Below are 18,325 nucleotides of genomic sequence, written 5' to 3'. Positions count from 1 at the left end.
ATAAGTGGTCATTCTTCTTGTGTTTCAAAGAACTGTAGTTTGTAGCTGAATTTTAAACAGTGCCTGGAAATCCATAAATACTTTGAGGTGTGAGTGAGATCTGCACTGAACTGAAATCCTGTGCATTGGGTCTATTGAGGGTTGGCTCAGGAATAACTCAATGTTGCCAGATCCAGGTCATTTTGTCTGATGCATTTGAGCAACACAAATGGTTAAATGTGGGTCCACAGACCAGGGAATCTTTCTGAGGGCAAGTGTTCTTCCACCATTGTCCCCGTCCAACTCTGTTTGCTCATGTGAGGAGAATAGAGACAGTATCACACGGACTCGGTCTTCATCTCTTGTGATATCCAGCCCGATCCAGTACCGGGGCCCGTGTGTTCTCTGAATCTCACTGCATTTACTACAATTAAATGGAGATCACCGAGCTGAAGAGAAAGAGCTTAGTTTTTAGGCTTGGACCACAATCCCCTGGAAATCAGTGCATACTAATTCCATCTCAGACCATGAGTAGGTTGTCATCAGAATATAAGAATCGGGAGTAGAAGTAGGCCGATTCTTCTACTTCTCTGCCGTTCAATAAGATCATGGCTGATCTACACAACTTGGACTCAACTTGACCACACCGAGTTGGTCCATCACAAATTGGGCTAAATTCAGATCAGAGCTAATGGCCCAGAATTTCTGGCCTCCCAGGTCCGTACAAAGTGTCTACGGACCCAGGAAGACATCGGAAAAGCAGGTTTTCAGTGACAATGCGCATGCGCTGAAAACCGTCTTTTCCGATCTGTCAAGCTGGAGCTTGACAGATCCTGCGCATCTCGCAAGCGAGGACATTTGCAAGGGTAAGATTGCGGGATTTACCCATATCTTGCCCAGCAAATGTCCTCAAAACTCTTGCGCCTGATAAAAGCAGGCGCATAGCTGACTTTTACAGGCGTAAGTCTTAAAACACACATAAAACATAAAAAATAAAATTAAAAATACATATTTATTTTTAAAAACCCTGCTAACTACGTTAAATTTATTTTAATGCATAATTAAAAAAACTTTTTAAAACTCTGAATTTTTTTTCTCGAAGATATTTATGAACTTTAATTTCAATTAACTTTAATTATGTGAGGTTAGTTTTTCATTTTTTAATTGGTGTTATTGTGTTTGGTTCTTTTTTCTCAATTAATAGCAATAATAACTCATAGATACAGAGTTCCCATTGCTATTAATTGAGAATACTGTAACTGATTGGTTGAGCAGTCACAAGTGACTGCATCTTCTGCGTGGGAACCTGCAGGACGGGAGCACGCTTTGCAGCGCGGGAAGAGAAGGCCTCCCCCCCAGTATCTCTCGCTCCTCCCGGACCACCGAGTACATTCGGAAAAATTCTCCAGTCGGACGCAACGCGGGAAGCCTCCGAGCGGAATTTCAGGGCATTTATGATGAATAGACAATGTCAAAAATGACTAACAGTTATCTCAGAAGCCAGGTGCAGCTCTGTATATTAGCTTGGTTCAGCTTGTAGCGTCTCAGATTTCAGTCAGAAACGAGCTTCCAAGCGACTTGAACACACAATCGAGGCTGAAAGTCTAATGCCATGTTGAGGGTGTGCAGCATTGTCAGATGTGCCATCCGTCAGCTGACACTGAGATAAACCCAGGTCCATTCTACATCTAGTTGTTTAGAGGGATGTTAAAGAGCCAGCGAGCTTGTGGAGAAAAGCAGGGGAGTACTCCCAGTGTCCTGGACAACATTCCTCCCTCAACCAGCACCAGCAAAAACACCTTAAGCTTTAAGTGTTGCTTGCGAGAACTTGTTGCAGATTAAAATGGCTGCCATGTATGCCTACACAACAGCAGTCACTGGAATTCGTTGCAGGTAAAGCATCTTGCGATGTTGTGGAGAGAGATGCACTCGGGTTCAATATACTTGGTAATTTTGTAATCAAAGTGCATAATTTAATCATGACTCGAAAAGTCCAGATCAGCAACAGAACAGAATGTGCCCTTTACGTTCTGACACAAACTAACATGTTTTTAATTAATGGCAATGGAATCTAATTAACATTAGCCCAAATGTGCCAGCATACCGGAAGCTGGAGAATGCAGTGCTTATCGAGAACTCATCCATGAAGCAAAGTGAGGCAACATCACTACCACCTCGAGGATCCGTCTGCATCATCAGTTCGCCTCTGCAGCCAGATGCTATTAATAAAAAGAAAGATCTGGCATTTCTATAGCGCCTTTCACAACCTCAGGACGTCCCCAAGCACTTTACAGCCAATGAAGTACTTTTGAAGCATAGCCACTGTTGGAACCTAGAAAACACAGCCACCAATTCGCAAACAGCAGGATCCCACTAACAGCAGTGTGATAATCACCAGTTAATGTGTGTCGAGGTTAATTTGATCCCATCCTCGTCGCCAAATTATGTTGTGTACGTAAATAAATAGACTAACTGAAACAGGAGTAAAGTAACTTAACTGTGTCCCTTATAGCAACAACCCAAAAATGGTGTCCCAACACCAGCAAGAACTAGCTTGTTTACAGCAATGCATGAATAGCTCCTGCAAGGTATTAATGCCTGTCTAGTGTCCTGTAGCAAGCAATGGCGAGAGCATGCAGAAAGAGCGCGCGTCAAACCTGTCCCACCCACCCCTTCCCTCAACGATTATCTGTCCCACCTGTGACAGAGCCTGTGGCTCGCGTATTGGACTGTTCAGCCACCAAAGAACTCACTTCAGGAGTGGAAGCAAGTCTTCCTCGATTCCGAGAGACTGCCTATGATGATGCTGAACAAACAAATAGAATATGAACACTACATACGCGATGTTACTCGAGGGATAATTATTAGACGGGACACCAGGGAGAACTCACCTGCTCGACTTCGAATAATGTCACGGGATGTCTTACGTTCACCTGAGAGGGCAGACATCTTGTCCAAAAGGTGGTGTGAAGTATGCACCCACGAGGATGCTCACAGGATTGTAGCTCTGTTGAGTTGGGAGTGATTTAGCCAGTCACATCACTACATGCTGAGATTCTATCTGTCCCCGGTGTTGCGAAGGATGGGTCTGACCAGGCAGCCGTGGAACGCTCCAACCAGTTGGACCATGCCTGACCACCTGTCCTTCGTGGAAAAGTTTTAAAAAAAAAATACCTTTGACCACAAGGCCATAAAGCAGTAGTCAGCACGCAAGGTCCTGCCTGCCCTACGGAAGAAGGCGATGATGGATCCTGTTGGGCGGTTCCCCGAGCAGACTGTTGAACTCGTTTGGCAGAATGCCTCATCGCCAGAGCTTTCACACAAGCACCAAAACGTAGCTTGGTTGGCGGTGAGAAGGACCCTACCTGTCAGATCCTTCACGTACAGCCGGGGTTTCAGAGAACGGCACTTTTCCCCCAAGTCGGCTGTGGTGCAGACGAGACTGTCATCCAACTCCTTCGGGATTGCCCCTTTACAAGGCAGGTCTGGAAGGAGATGTAGTGGTTTCTGTCGAGGTTCATCCCAAGCAGCTCTGTAACACAGGACTCTGTGCTCTGCGGACTGTTCCCAGGGACACACACTGAGACAGATATCATCTGCTGCTGGAGGGCCATCAACTCGGTGAAAGACGCACTTTGGTCTTCCCGAAACTTGCTGGTCTTCCAGAGCAAGGAGATATCCACGGCCGAGTGTTGCAGACTGGCGCAATCCAAGATCCAGGAGTACGTGCTGAGGGACGCACTAAAGATTGGTGCAGTCGCCGCAAAGGCACGGTGGGGAAGGGCCACACTCTAAGGTCCTTCCGCCACGGTAAACCCAGGGGATGGAATCAGACCCCTCTCGGGCTGTACTTGTTAATCTGCTTGTATACATTGAGCACCATGTACTGAAAAACACCTGTGTTATGCCTTGTATAATGAAAGTCTCTGCACTGTTTAGTAACTTGTAAAGAAATGTAAATGTATTCTCATCCGTTCCGTGTACTGCTTTCATCTGCATAGTGCTACATGTAACATGATTCGTGATCGGTATTGAAATGTATCCTGGAATGTAATATAAACCTGTTCTCATCTACTCCATGCAATACCCTTATTTGCACAGTACTACATGTAACGTGATTTACGGATTGTACTAAACTGTGCCTTGACATGAAATGCACGCTAGTGCATTGTATGGATCTGCTGTCAATTAATTGTATGGACTTGCTGACCGCAAGGTATTGAGCTATTTTCCAATGTATTGTGAAAATTTTATACGAATAAAGTATATTTTTGAACAAAAGATGTTCACAAGACTCAATAAAACCCCAGCCAGTTGGGTTTGGGGGATCCATGATGAGGCAGGTGGTTGTGAGCCTGGTGGATGAACTGGTAATGTGTAGTGTGATTGTCAAACCTTTTGCAGATAAACTAGTTCTTAATGGCAATGTGTTGCTCTGAATTCTTAAACAAAGAACCCATGAAGCAAACACATCACAGGCGGCACCTCGGACAAACAACCTCCTTTTGAAGCTCTTTCATCTCTTTGTTTCAATTGGGAAAGTTGCACTTTAATTGCATCGGAGAACATGTAATGGGGCACAGCCTCGGGGTAGTGACTGTGGCCATTGCTGCTCATTTATATTAATGAAGGTTTAGCCAGAGGCACTTGTATGTCTTTTATTTTGGAGCAAGCAAGATCCTCGGGGGGATGGCAGGGGGGGAGGGGGCAGTGGAAGCTGTTGCACATCAAGTACTGGCAATAAGCGATTTTGTGTTATTTCTCCAACCATTTTCACCTAATCTCTTCGTCCCATGACAGCTCAAAGTGATTCCAGTTGCTTATGGCAGAGAGTGTTTTATATTGTAGCTGTCAAACAGATCAAAATATCATTAATAACCTCGCTGTGACAATATCAGCAAAGTGTTTTCAAATGTTTTCTAAATCTCATCGAGGGACCGAAGCTGCCTTGCGTGGATCTGAATGATTCGGGGATTCGGAGTGGCTCAGCCCCCTGCCGTGAGTCATGTGACTTTAGGCGCCGGCTCACATGCGTCACATGACTCCAGGGCCCTTTCGATGTGGGAGAGGTCATGTGACTCACTTTGTGTGACCGCTGCTGAGCAGTACAACTTTGCTGTCCGAATAAGTAATAGAGTTAACGTCTTGTTTACTTCCCATGCCTCTACAGAGAGAGCACTTTTTATTTGAGCTTACATGTGAGGACCATTCCCTTTGTGCGCGACGTAAAGTGAAGTTACGTTTTAAATGACAATGCGCAGAGGATGTTTTCCGGTGCCTGTGAGCACCATGGGAGCAGGCTGGGGAGCGGAAGGAGCAATGTGGTGGCGTACCGCTCCAGGGAGCAGCACGTGCGGGAAGAATGTTCCCGATGTTGGGGAAGTCCAGAACCAGGGGTCACAGTCTAAGGATAAGGGGTAAGCTATTTAGATGAGGAGAAACTTTATCACTCAGAAAGTTGTTAACCTGTGGAATTCTCTACGGCAGAGAGTTGTTGATGCAAATTCGGTGGACATATTCAAGAGGGAGTTGGATATGGCCCTTACGGCTAAAGGGATCAAGGGGTATGGAGAGAAAGCAGGAAAGGGGTACTGAGGTGAATGATCAGCCATGATCTTATTGAAAGGGCAGAAAGGCCTACTCCTGCACCTATTTTCTATGTTTCTATGTGTTGGAGCAGGAGAGCAACGGCAGTGAAGAGAGACATCACCAAGATCCAGGTGGCAGGTACTGGAGGAGCGGCGAGGCCGGGGCTGTTAAGTCCTTACTCTAATGTACTGACTTGCACGAGACTCATGCTGAAGTCAAGGTCACTCAGGACCTGCACCTTTAATTCCAGCTCTCCAGTGCTGCACTTGCCTGAGACCTCCCTTTATATACCCCAGTGGGACAGGTATGGAGTGTCTCCTGCAAGTGCAGCCCTGATGGTAAGCTATGCTTATTGTTACAGGTCATATCCAGTTACAGTCATGTATAGCATGGTAAGATACAGTTATATACATTAATGTGAGATACATGACAGGGGCGAAGGAGCGGCGAAGATTGTAGAGGGACGTGATCGGGGCTCAGGAGAGGCGAGCGTTCGGGGCCCGGAAGAAGCGAGGGCCCAGGGATAACACGGGCCCAGCCCACACTGCAATATGTGTGCGCACTGGGTCCGTGCAGCAGAGCTGGTCTCCAGTCATCTTGGTTAATCCTTGCCACTGGACCAAGACCAATCTCTGTCAAGCCCGTGTGGTGGCTGGTGTGCAAAAGCCACCACACGTTAAAAATATCCACGCGCAGGCATCTTCCACCCTTCAACATGTAGTTCGGGAGCTGGAATATTAGTTCCTTCATTGAAACACCTGTGAACTTTTTGACATGGAAGCAAGTCATCCTCAATTCGAGGGACTGCCTATGATGATGATTAAGACAATTACCGTTCTTTTCTTTCGTAAGGATTTTCTAAGGGGAGTGCAATAGAGGAGAGGAGAGAGGTGGTGAGGAGGATGAGTTTGAGGGAGACAACTCCTCGTGTGAGGCCGAATCGGTCAAGGACTGCCAAGGGAGAGGGCAAAAGTCAGGGACAAAGAGTTCTGGAGGGGTTTGTCGTGCTGGCGGAGGTTACAGAGACAGGGAGTAGTGAGTCGATGAAGGGATTTCAGTACAATTTCAACACTTTGTGGGCCTGGGATGTGCTATCTACAAGCTCACATTAATTTCCCCTTCAATCCATTGGGTTGTGTCTAGCCCAACTGGAGAGGTTGCTCGTGTCTTATTTCCTCAATGAACAGACTGACTGAGAAAGCTCGCTTCACTTTTTGCTTCTATAATTTTCTTTTTGGTCCAATACCCTCTCCATTATCAAGATCGCCTACTTCTACCTCCACCTCTACCTCAGTTCATCCAGTGCTGAAAACCTCCTCCATGCCTGGATTCTATCTGCTGTAAATGGTAGCTGATTTAAACCTCTGCTGCACGGAGCTTATCCTGCATCAAGACCCGCTCACTCGTCATCCCTGTCCTTCCCGACCTACATTGGCTCCTGGTGCAGACACTTCAGATATAGAATTCTAATCCCTGTATAGAAATCCCTCGTGTAATGTATTCAACTGTCATTGTCATCCATGTATAAACTGACCTAAGTTGTACACCGTTAGAACACTGACCACTAGGTGGTGAACTTGTGGGAGACACTCCTAACCTGGACTTTCAGGTATAAAAGGGGAAGCTCCATCCACCTTCTCCACTTCAGTGCTGGCTAATAAAGGTAACTGGTCACAGAGTGACCTTCTCGCTAGTATGGGCCTCGTGTGCATTTATACTGTAGAGTAAGGACATATCATTGGCGTCAAGAAACTGGGATTTAAACCACGTGAGCATGGCCACTAGCAGCACAGACGAGAGGTACTGTGTTGGTGATGATTGGGACGATTTTTTTTACTTGAGAGACTACAGCAAAGTTTCGTCACGAAGGAATGGCTGGGACAGGATTCGGCCGACAAACGCAGGATTCGTCTCCTGACGGTTTGTGGATCCAGGACGTACTCCCTGATGAAGGACCTTCTAGCGCCAGAGAAGCCGGCGGACAAGACTTTTGAAGAGCTCAGTAAGTTGATTGGGGAACACTTTAAACCGGCGAGCAGCATGCACATGGCGAGACACCGGTTTTACACACACCGGCGGCGAGAAGGGCAAAGCGTTCCAGACTTCGTGGCAGACCTCCGGCGATTGGCGAGCCTATGTAAGTTCCCAGATGCCTGCAGAGCGGAGATGCTGCAAGACTTTTTTATTGAGGGCGTCGGGCATGCTGGGGTTTTCAGGAAACTGATTGAGACCAAAGACTTGACCCTGAAAACGGCGGCTTTGATGGCCCAGACATTTATCTCAGGGGAGGAAGAGACCAGAATGATGTTTGACAAAAATCTTGGTTTAAATGCAGCAAATGGACAGGGAGTCAACATTGTTAACGTGGCACACAGTTCTCCAGGCAGACAGGGGCAATCGGACATGCCCGAGCATGTAGTCGAACCCAAAGGGGGAATTGAACAGAGACAATGGCTAGCTGAACGGCGATTCATGCCATCGCAAGGGACAATGTGGCCAGTAATGGGGCCATCAACACCTGTCAATGGTGCATTTAAGGACAGTTACACAGACAGTCAGAGACGATCGACTGGTAATGGACCTTTTGTTTCCAACAACGGCTCATGTTGGAGGTGTGGAGGCAAACACACAGCCAGAGCTTGCAGGTATCTGCAATATACCTGCAGAAACTGCAATGTCAGCGGTCACTTGGCGCGTATGTGCAGGAAGCCTGCAGCCAGTTGATGTACGAGGAGGACGGGCCTGATGTGAGCCCTACGAGGCCAAATGGACACTGGGGGAAATCGCTGAAAGCTGAAGTTCAGCGAGTTCATGTGGAGCACATATACAGTTCGTACACCAGGATGCCACCGATAATGATGAAAGTGCTCCTCAATGGCATCCCAGTATCAATGGAGCTAGACACGGGGGCCAGCCAGTCCCTGATGAGTATCAAACAGTTCGACAAGTTGTGGCCGTCCAAGGCCAGGAGGCCGAAATTATTGCCGATTGACGCACAGCTACAGGCACATGCAAAGGAGATCATTCCGGTGCTAGGCAGCGCCACGGTAGTCGTGACCCACAAAGGTTCGGAGAACAGGTTGCCACTCTGGAATGTCCCGGGGGACAGTCCCGCACTGCTGGGGAGGAGTTGACTTGCTGTCATGAACTGGAAATGGGGCGATGTCAATGCAATTTCTTCTGTGGAGCGAGTATCATGCTCACAGGTCCTGGACAAATTTGACTCACTATTTCAACTCGGCATTGGCACTTTCATGGGGACCATGGTAGTGATTCACATAAACCCGGACGCCAGGCCAGTACACCACAAGGCCAGAGCGGTGCCGTACGTGATGCGGGAAAAGATAGAAGGTGAATTGGACCGCCTGCTGAGGGAAGGCATCATCTCGCCAGTCGAATTCAGTGACTGCGCGAGCCCGATTGTGCCGGTGCTCAAGGCGGATGGGTCGGTCAGGATATGTGGTGATAACAAGGTCATCATCAATCGGGTGTCACTCCAAGACCAGTACCCGCTACCGAGAGCGGAGGACCTCTTTGCGACGCTATCCGGTGGCAAGCTTTTTTCAAAATTGGACCTGACCTCAACTTACATGACCCAGGAGCTGGCGAGTGAGTCGAAGAAGCTGACCACCATCACAACACACAAGGGGTTGTTTGAGTACAACAGATGTCCGTTCGGGATTCGCTCAGCCACCGCGATCTTTCAACGAAATATGGAAAGCCTCCTCAAGTCGATTCCAGGGATGGTGGTTTTTCAGGACGACATCCTCATCACGGGTTACGATACTGAAGAACAACTCCACAACCTGGAGGAGGTGCTACGCAGGCTGGACCGGGTAGGTCTGCGACTGAAAAAGGAGAAGTGCGTCTTCCTAGCTCCAGAGGTAGAATTCCTGGGGATGAGGGTAGCAGCAGACGGGATCAGACCTACTGCGTCCAAAATGGAAGCGATCCAGAGAGCACCCAGACCCCGTAACACGACGGAGCTGCATTCGTTCCTGGGGCTCCTGAACTATTTTGGTAACTTTCTTCCCAAATTGAGCACGCTGTTAGAGCCGTTACACATGCTCCTACGCAAAGGTCACGAATTGGTCTGGGGGGACAGCCAGGAAATGGCTTTTGATAGAGCACGTAATTTGTTATGTTCCAACAATCTGTTAACGCGATATGACCCATGTAAGAAACTTGTTTTAAAGTGCGATGGGGTCGGGTGTGTGTTGCAACAGGTTAATGCTAAGGGTCAGTTGCAGCCGGTAGCTTATGCCTCCAGAAGTCTGTCCCAGGCAGAAAGGGGCTACATCATGATAGAAAAGGAAGCACTTGCATGTGTATATGCAGATGAAAAAAATGCACTAGTACCTGTTTGGCAGGAAATTTGAGCTGGAGATAGATCACAAACCCCTAATGTCCCTTTTGGCCGACAACAAGGCCATAAATGCAAATGCGTCGGTCCGCATACAAAGCTGGGCACTCACATTAGCCGCCTATGACTATACAATTTGGCACAGACCGGGCACTGAAAACTGCGCCGATGCACTCAGCAGGCTCCCGCTTGCCACCACCGAGGGGGCAACCGAGCATGCTTCGAAGATGGTCATGGCTGTTGAAGCTTTTGAAAGTGAAGGCTCACCCGTGACAGCCCGTCAGATCAAAGTCTGGACAAATAGAGACCCGCTACTGTCTTTAGTCAAGAAATGTGTCCTGAATGGGGACTGGGCAGCCATGTACGGGGCATGCCCTGAGGAATTTAAACCATTTTACAGGCACAAGGATGAACTCTCGATTCAGGCTGATTGCCTACTATGGGGAAACCGAGTAGTTATGCCCCAGATGGGCAGAGAGGCGTTTATCAGAGAACTCCACAATAAGCACCCGGGCATTGTCATGATGAAGGCAATTGCCAGGTCACATGTTTGGTGACCAGGGATAGATGCAGAGCTGGAACTTTGTGTTCACTGGTGCAACACATGTGCCCAGCTGGGCAATGCACCCAGTGAAGCCCCCCTTAGCCCCTGGTCCTGGCCCACCAAGCCATGGTCACGCATTCATGTGGACTACGCAGGTCCTTTCATGGGAAAAATGTTTTTGGTTGGCGTAGATGCCTGCTCCAAATGGATTGAGTGTGACATTCTCACTTCAAGCACATCCTCTACCACGATAGAAAGTCTACGGGCAATGTTCGCCGCCCATGGTTTACCGGACGTCTTGGTCAGTGACAATGGCCCGTGCTTTGCAAGCATTGAATTCCAGGACTTCATGGCAGAAAATGGTATCAACCATGTCAGAACAGCACCGTTCAAGCCAGCCTCAAACGGCCAGGCGGAACGAGCAGTGCAGGTAATCAAACAGGGAATGCTCAGAATCCAAGGGGGTTCCCAACAAAGCCGCTTATCACGCCTCCTGTTGGCCAATAGATCCCGACCACACTCGCTCACAGGGGTTCCACCCGCAGAGCTGCTAATGAAAAGGATGCTCAAAACCAGATTATCCCTCATACACCCACCATGAAAGAAATTGTTGAGATCAGGCGCCGGTCACAATGTGACTACCATGACGGGAATGCGAGGGCGCGATGTATTGATGTCAATGACCCTGTCTTTGTCTTCAACTACGCTGCAGGGCCCAAATGGCTCGCAGGCACTGTGATTGCCAAAGAGGGGAATAGGATTCTGGTAGTTAAACTTACCAATTGGACAAATCTGCCGCCAACACGTGTATCAAACTAAAAGGAGGTTCAGCAACCCCATCGAAGAAGCAGAGGAAGAACACGATGTAGAGTTCACTCCACCACAGGTGACCGAACACTGGAATGAAGTGCAGAAGAACCCAGTCACTGTGGACAGTCCGACAGGCCTGAGGCCCCGTAAACAGCAGACACTCAGGCCAGCGCCCAATAACCAGAGCCCCAACTCAGGCACGCTACAAGGGAGCGTAAACTACCAGAGAGACTTAACCTGTGATCCCAACAAGACTTTGGTGGGGAAGTGATGTCATGTATTCAATCCATGTATAAACTGACCTAAGTTGTTCACCGTGAGAACACTGACCACTAGGTGGTGAACTTGTGGGAGACACTCCTAACCTGGACTTTCAGGTATAAAAGGGAAAGCTCCACCCATCTTCTTCACTTCAGTGCTGGCGAATAAAGGTTACTGGTCACAGAGTGAACTTCTCTCTAGTATGGGCCTCGTGTGCATTTCTACTGTATAGAAAGGACATATCACCTCAATGGTCTCACTCCTCCCTCTCTTTGTAAACTCCAGCAACCCTACAATCCCCTCCGGAACTCACCGTCCCTGAGTCTTGCACAACCCTCCCCTCCCTTGGCGATCTTTGGCCGATTGAGCCCCATAAGTGGAATTCTCACCCGAAAACCTGTCCTCTTCACCACCTCTGTCTCCTCATTTAGACTCTCCTTAGAATCAGGGCTAGAATTTCCCCAAAGCCCGGCAGCACCCGATTGACGCCCAAAAAAACGCTAGACGAGGAAGATTATCGCTGGCGAAACCTTCCCGAAAAAAGTTTAAAAATCCACCCAGTGTAAAATCTAGGCCTTGCACCCCAAATCTGGGCACAAAATTGCAATTTCAGCTCGATTGGGCGATAAATTTAAAAATCCAGACAAATTTACCCCGAGAAAAAGATTAAAAAATAATTTTTTTAAAATCCTAACTAAAAAATCATAAAAATATTCCCAACACATTTTTATATTAAATCACCCCAACAAATTTTGAAAATAAATTGTAAAAAATTTATCACTTACTTTTTCCTTGCAGACCTACTGACCGATCGCCCAGCTCCGCTGACCCTCGTGGCCAGTTTAAAAATGTTTGTTTTATATTTACCTACGGGTCACCGCTCAGCCAAAGATGGCGCCAGGGCGATCTGTGGACGGTACAAGCCGGCAGTCCTCTCCCGAGCGGTACTTCGAAACCGCCGGTGTGCCTCAGCTGGGCAATTTTTCGCCGATCCGGTTCTCGCCCAAACCGGCCAAAACCGTCGAGAATTGGGGTGATGGACTAATGCAAATTCTAGCCCAGGTCTTTGACCAATCGTTTGATCACCCCCTCCTAATATCGCCAAAAGTAGCTTGCTCCCCACCCTTACGCCTCTATGAAGGAGCTTAGGACGTGTTTTAACATTAAAGACACTGTCGGGAGAAATTGGGTGAATTTGCGCCTCCTGTTAACGCCACCGGGGGGGGGGGCACTAATGTGTCACAAATGACTTTGTGACCGGGCGCAGCAAGGCTAACAACTCCCACTAAATTCGGCGGGAGTTATGGTGTTGCGCCCCAATCTCCTGCGTCCAGAGCTCGTGATGTCTTCGCCGCGTGCAGCGCATCTTTAGCGCCCGGATCATAAATTGGGTGTCGCCTACTTAAGCTGCGACGGGCGATGACGTTGCACCGGGGATGCGTGCCCGCCGGGCCGCCCGCCATTGCAGGGGGTGAAATTTAAAGGGGAGGTTTCGCTTCCCGCTCCAGTGGGGCTTTGGCCGCGGGGTTGGTGCCGCAATCCCCCAGCCCAACATTGGCCCCCCCCCCCCCGGTGGTCCAGGTAAATGGGTTCCTCGTATGCAGCTCAAGCCCCTCCCTTTAATTCAAGGAAGAATCCCTCGTAAGTGGCAGCGCCAGGCAGCGAGGCGTGTAACGTTGCTGAGCTTCAGCAATTGTACATCCCTGTCTGGAGTAAAAATAAAACGGGGAAGGTGACTCAACCGTGGCGAACAAGGGAAATTAAGGATAGTGATAAATCCAAGGAAGAGGCATATAAATTGGCCAGAAAAAGCAGCAAACCTGAGGACTGGGAGAAATTTAGAATTCTGCAGAGGAGGATAAAAGGTTTAATTAGGAGGGGGAAAATAGAGTATGAGAAGAAGCTTGCCGGGAACATAAAAACTGACTGCAAAAGCTTCTATAGATATGTGAAGAGAAAAAGATTAGGTTCCTTGCAGTTGGAGTCAGGTGAATTTATAATGGGGAACAAAGAAACGGCAGACCAATTGAACAAATATTTTGGTTCTGTCTTCACGAAGAAAGACACAAATAACTTTCCGGAAGTACGTGGGGACCGAGGGTCTAGTGAGAAGGAGGAACTGAAGGATATCCTTATTAGGTGGGAAATTGTGTTCGGGAAATTGATGGGATTGAAGGCCGATAAATCCCCGGGGCCTGATAGTCTGCATCCCAGTGTACTTAAGGAAGTGGCCCTAGAAACAGTGGATGCATTGGTGATCATTTTCCAACAGTCTATCGACTCGGGATCAGTCCCTATGGACTGGAGGGTAGCTAATGTAACACCACTTTTTAAAAAGGGAGGGAGAGAGACAACGGGTAATTATAGACCGGTTAGTCTGACATCAGTAATGGGGAAAATGTTGGAATCAATTATTAAGGATGAAATAGCAGTGCATTTTGAAAGCAGTGACAAGATCGGTCCAAGTCAGCATGGATTTATGAAGGGGATAATCATGTTTGATAAATCATCTGGAATTTTTTGAGGATGTAACTAGTAGAGTGGACAAGGGAGAACCAGTGGATGTGATGTATTTGGACTTTCAAAAAGGCTTTTGATATGGTCCCACACAAGATATTGGTGTGCAAAATCAAAGCACATGGTATTGGGGGTAATATACTGACATGGATAGAGAACTGGTTGGCAGACAGGAAACAGAGAGTCGGGATAAACGGGTCCTTTTCAGAATGGCAGGCAGTGACTCGTGGAGTGCCGCAGAGCTCAGTGCTGGGACCCCAGCTCTTTACAATATACATCAATGATTTGGATGAGGGAATTGAGTGTAATATCTCCAAGTTTGCATGTGACATGAAACTGGGTGGTGGTGTGAGCTGTGAGGGGGATGCTAAGAGGCTGCAGGGTGACTTGGACATGTTAGGTGAGTGTGCAAATGCATGGCAGATGCAGTATAATGTGGATAAATGTGAGGTTATCAACTTTGGGGGCAAAAACGCAAAGACAGAATATTATCTGAATGGTGGCAGATTAGGAAAAGGGGAGGTGCAACGAGTCTTGGGTGTCATGGTTCATCGGTCATTGAACATTGGCATACAAGTAGAACAGGTGGTAAAGAGGGCAAATGGTATGTTGGCCTTCTTAGCTAGGGGATTTGAGTATAGGAGCCGGGAGGTCGTACTGCAGTTGTACAGGGCCTTGGTGAGGCCTCACCTGGAATATTGTGTTAGTTTTGGTCTCCTAGTCTGAGGAAGGATGTTCTTGCTATTGAGGGCGTGCAGCGAAGGTTCACCAGACTGATTGCCGGGATGGCTGGACTGACATACGAGGAGAGACTGGATCAACTGGGCCTTTACACATTGGAGTTTCGAAGGATGAGAGGGGATCTTATAGAATCATATAACATTCTGACAGGACTGGACAGGTTAGACGTGGGTAAATTGTTCCCGATGTTGGAGAAGTCCAGTACCAGGGGACACAGTCTTAGGATAAGGCGTAGGCTATTTAGGACCGAGATGAGAAGAAACTTCTTCACTCAGAGAGTTGTTAACCTGTAGAATTCCCTGTTGCAGAGAGTTGTCGATGCCAGTTCATTGGATATATTCAAGAGGGAGTTAGATATGGCCCTTACGGCTAAGGGAATCAAGTGGTATGGAGAGAAGTCAGGAAAGTGGTACTGAGGGAATGATCAGCCATGATCTTATTGAATGGCGGTGCAGGCTCGAAGGGCCGAATGGCCTACTCCTGCACCTATTTTCTATGTTTCTACATTTCTATGAGCTGTGTGGCCCCGCTCCCGCCCAGGAAGGAAGTGCAGCACTTGATTGAGCGTTCCACTTCCTTTCGGGGACAGTCACCTCAATTTATCACGAGAGGGAAGATAATCTGCGCCTGACACAAAACCTCGTGCCTCGTGAGTCTTACCGCCCCCAAACAGGGCGGTACCCAGTTTCTAGGCCTATATCGATGCAATTTTTTGTTGTGGTTGTTTCTTTACGATTGTAAAACCATGGGGGATGATTCAATACCAGTCGTCCAGGACAGCGCCACAATTGAAGGAATTGAGGAGAAGGTGAGATTCAACAACAACCATCACACACAGCTTGTAGTTGTATCGTGCCTGGAAGGAAAAAGATATCCCAAGGCATTTTACATAGGGGAAAAATAAAATGGAAAAAAGGGAATGAACATGTGGGTGAGGTATCCGCTGTAAGGTGGAGCATGGCAGCAAGGAAGATTGAGAAGAGGGCTGGGACGATGCCGCAGCCGTGTTTGACCCTGGTCCGGACATGGATTGGGTCTGCGATGGATCCGTTGGTAAGGATCACGCCCTGCATGTCCGCGTGGAGCAGGCGGAGGATGGTGACGAACTTTTAGGGGCATCCGAAACGGAGCAGGACGCTCCATAGATACTCATGGTTGACAGTGTCAAAGGCAAGTGTCGACAAGCTCCCCCTTGGAGTGGAACTAAACTACAGAACGAGTGGGAACCTGATCAACCTCCGCCGTCTCCAGGCCAGGTCCAAGGCCGCCCCCCCCAACCTCTGTCGTTGAGCTACAGTACGCGGATGACACCTGCGTCTGCGCACATACAGAGGCTGAACTCCAGGACATAGTCGATGTATTTACTGAGCCATATGAAAGCATGGGCCTTACGCTAAACATCAGCAAGACAAAGGTCCTCTACTAGCCTGTCCTTACCGCACAGCATTGTCCCCCAGTCATCAAGATCCACGGCGCGGCCCTGGACAACGTGGACAACTTCTCATATCTCGGGAGCCTCCTCTCAACAAGAGCAGGCATTGACAATGAGATCTAACACCGCCTCCAATGCGCCAGTGCAGCCTTCGACCGCCTGAGAAAAAGAGTGTTTGAAGACCAGTCCCTCAAAACTGCCACCAAGCTCATGGTCTACAGGGCTGTAGTAATACCCGCCCTCCTGTATGGCTCAAAAACATGGACCATGTACAGTGGACACCTCAAGTCGCTGGAAAAATACCACCAACGATGTCTCCGCAAGATCCTACAAATCACCTGGGAGGACAGACGCAGCAACATTAGTGTCCTTCAGCAGGCCAACATCCCCAGCATCGAAGCACTGACCACACTCGATCAGCTCCGATGGGCAGGCCACATTGTCCGCATGCCAGACACGAGACTCCCAAAGCAAGCGCTCTGCTCGGAACTCCTTCACGGCAAACGAGCCAAAGGTGGGCAGCGGAAACATTACAAGGACTACCCTCAAAGCCTCCCTGATAAAGTGCAACATCCCCACTGACACCTGGGAGACCTTGGCCAAAGACCGCCCTAAGTGGAGGAAGCACATCCGGGAGAGTGCTGAGCACCTCGAGTCTCATCACTGAGAACATACAGAAACCAAGCGCAGGCAGCAGAAAGAGCGTGCGGCATACCAGTCCCACTCACCCTTTCCCTCAACGACTATCTGTCCCATCTGTGACAGAGACTGTGGCTCTCGTATTGGACTGTTCAGCCACCTCAGATATCATGTTAAGAGTGGAAGCAAGTCTTCCTCGACTCTGAGGGACCGCCTATGATGTTGATGACCAGAAGTTTGATTTAAAAGGTGGGTTTTGGGGAGGGTTTCAAATGACCATGGAGAAGTGGAGAGGTGGAACGGTTTTGAAAGGGAATTCGAAAAGGCGGGTGGGGCTGTATCAAGGCTGGAGATTCCAGAGGCAGGATGCTGGGGGGGGAGCAGGGGGGGGGGGGGTTAGCTGGGGCAGAGGGGACGAGCTTGTGGAGGGATTTGAAGACATGGGTGAAGATTTTAAAATTCAACTGTGTTGCCAATATCAGTTAGTTGTGACCGTATAATGGTGAGAAGGAGCAGGGTACAAGCGACCGAGTTACGGACAAATTGGATTTGATGGAAGGTGGAAGATGGGAGGCAAGGAAGGTGGCACTGCAAGAATCAAGTCCAGAGCTGACAAAACCATGGGAAGTGTATTAAGAATTATTGGATGGGTGGCACTGGACACGGGCTTGTGATTGCAAGAGGAAGGGAAGACCGAGTTAGCAATTTTAAGAACTTTTGGGAGAGTCAGAGGCCACATTTTTCATCTCTGAGACTGTTCTGATTGTAATATTACATAGAATTACATAGAATATATAGCACAGAAATAAGCCATTTGGCCCAACTGGGTTATGCCGCTGTTTATGCTTCACGCATGGCTCTCACTTTACTTCCTCTCACCTGATCTGCATTTCCTACAATTCCTTTCTCCCTCATGTATCTATCTAGCCACCCCTTAAATGCATCTGTGCTATTCGCCTCAACTACTCAATGTGGTAGCAAGTTCCACATTCTAACCCCTCACTGAGTAAAGAAATGTCCCCTGAATTATTTATTGGCTTTATTAGTGACTATCTTACTTACAACCCTCCTTTTGGATTCCCCCAATCATAGAGTGATACAGCACAGAAGGAGGCCATTTGGCCCATTGTGCCTGTGCAGGACAAGTAGAAGCATCTTCTCTACGTCTACCCGAGCAAACCCTTTCATAATTTGAGTGATCACTCTCAGGTCACTCCTCAGCCTTCTCTGTTCTCGAGAAAAGAGCTCCCACCTGTTCAGTGTTTGCTGATAATTATTATCTCTTAGTTTTGGAGACTATAACTATGTACAAACACTGGGAAATGGTACTCCGACAAATATTTATCAAGGAGCCAGACAAATCCTTACTTCCTCGCCAAGGAATTGTCTGGGGTTTATCGCCCAGGCAACAGTTAAGAGTGAATGACGCTCCTGTTTAGCTTGCTGCAAT

Source organism: Pristiophorus japonicus, chromosome 11, assembly GCF_044704955.1.
Source record: "Pristiophorus japonicus isolate sPriJap1 chromosome 11, sPriJap1.hap1, whole genome shotgun sequence".
NCBI classification, from domain to species: Eukaryota; Metazoa; Chordata; class Chondrichthyes; family Pristiophoridae; genus Pristiophorus; species Pristiophorus japonicus.
The sequence above is the reverse complement of the archived record's forward strand: the minus strand, read 5'-3'. Positions refer to the sequence as shown.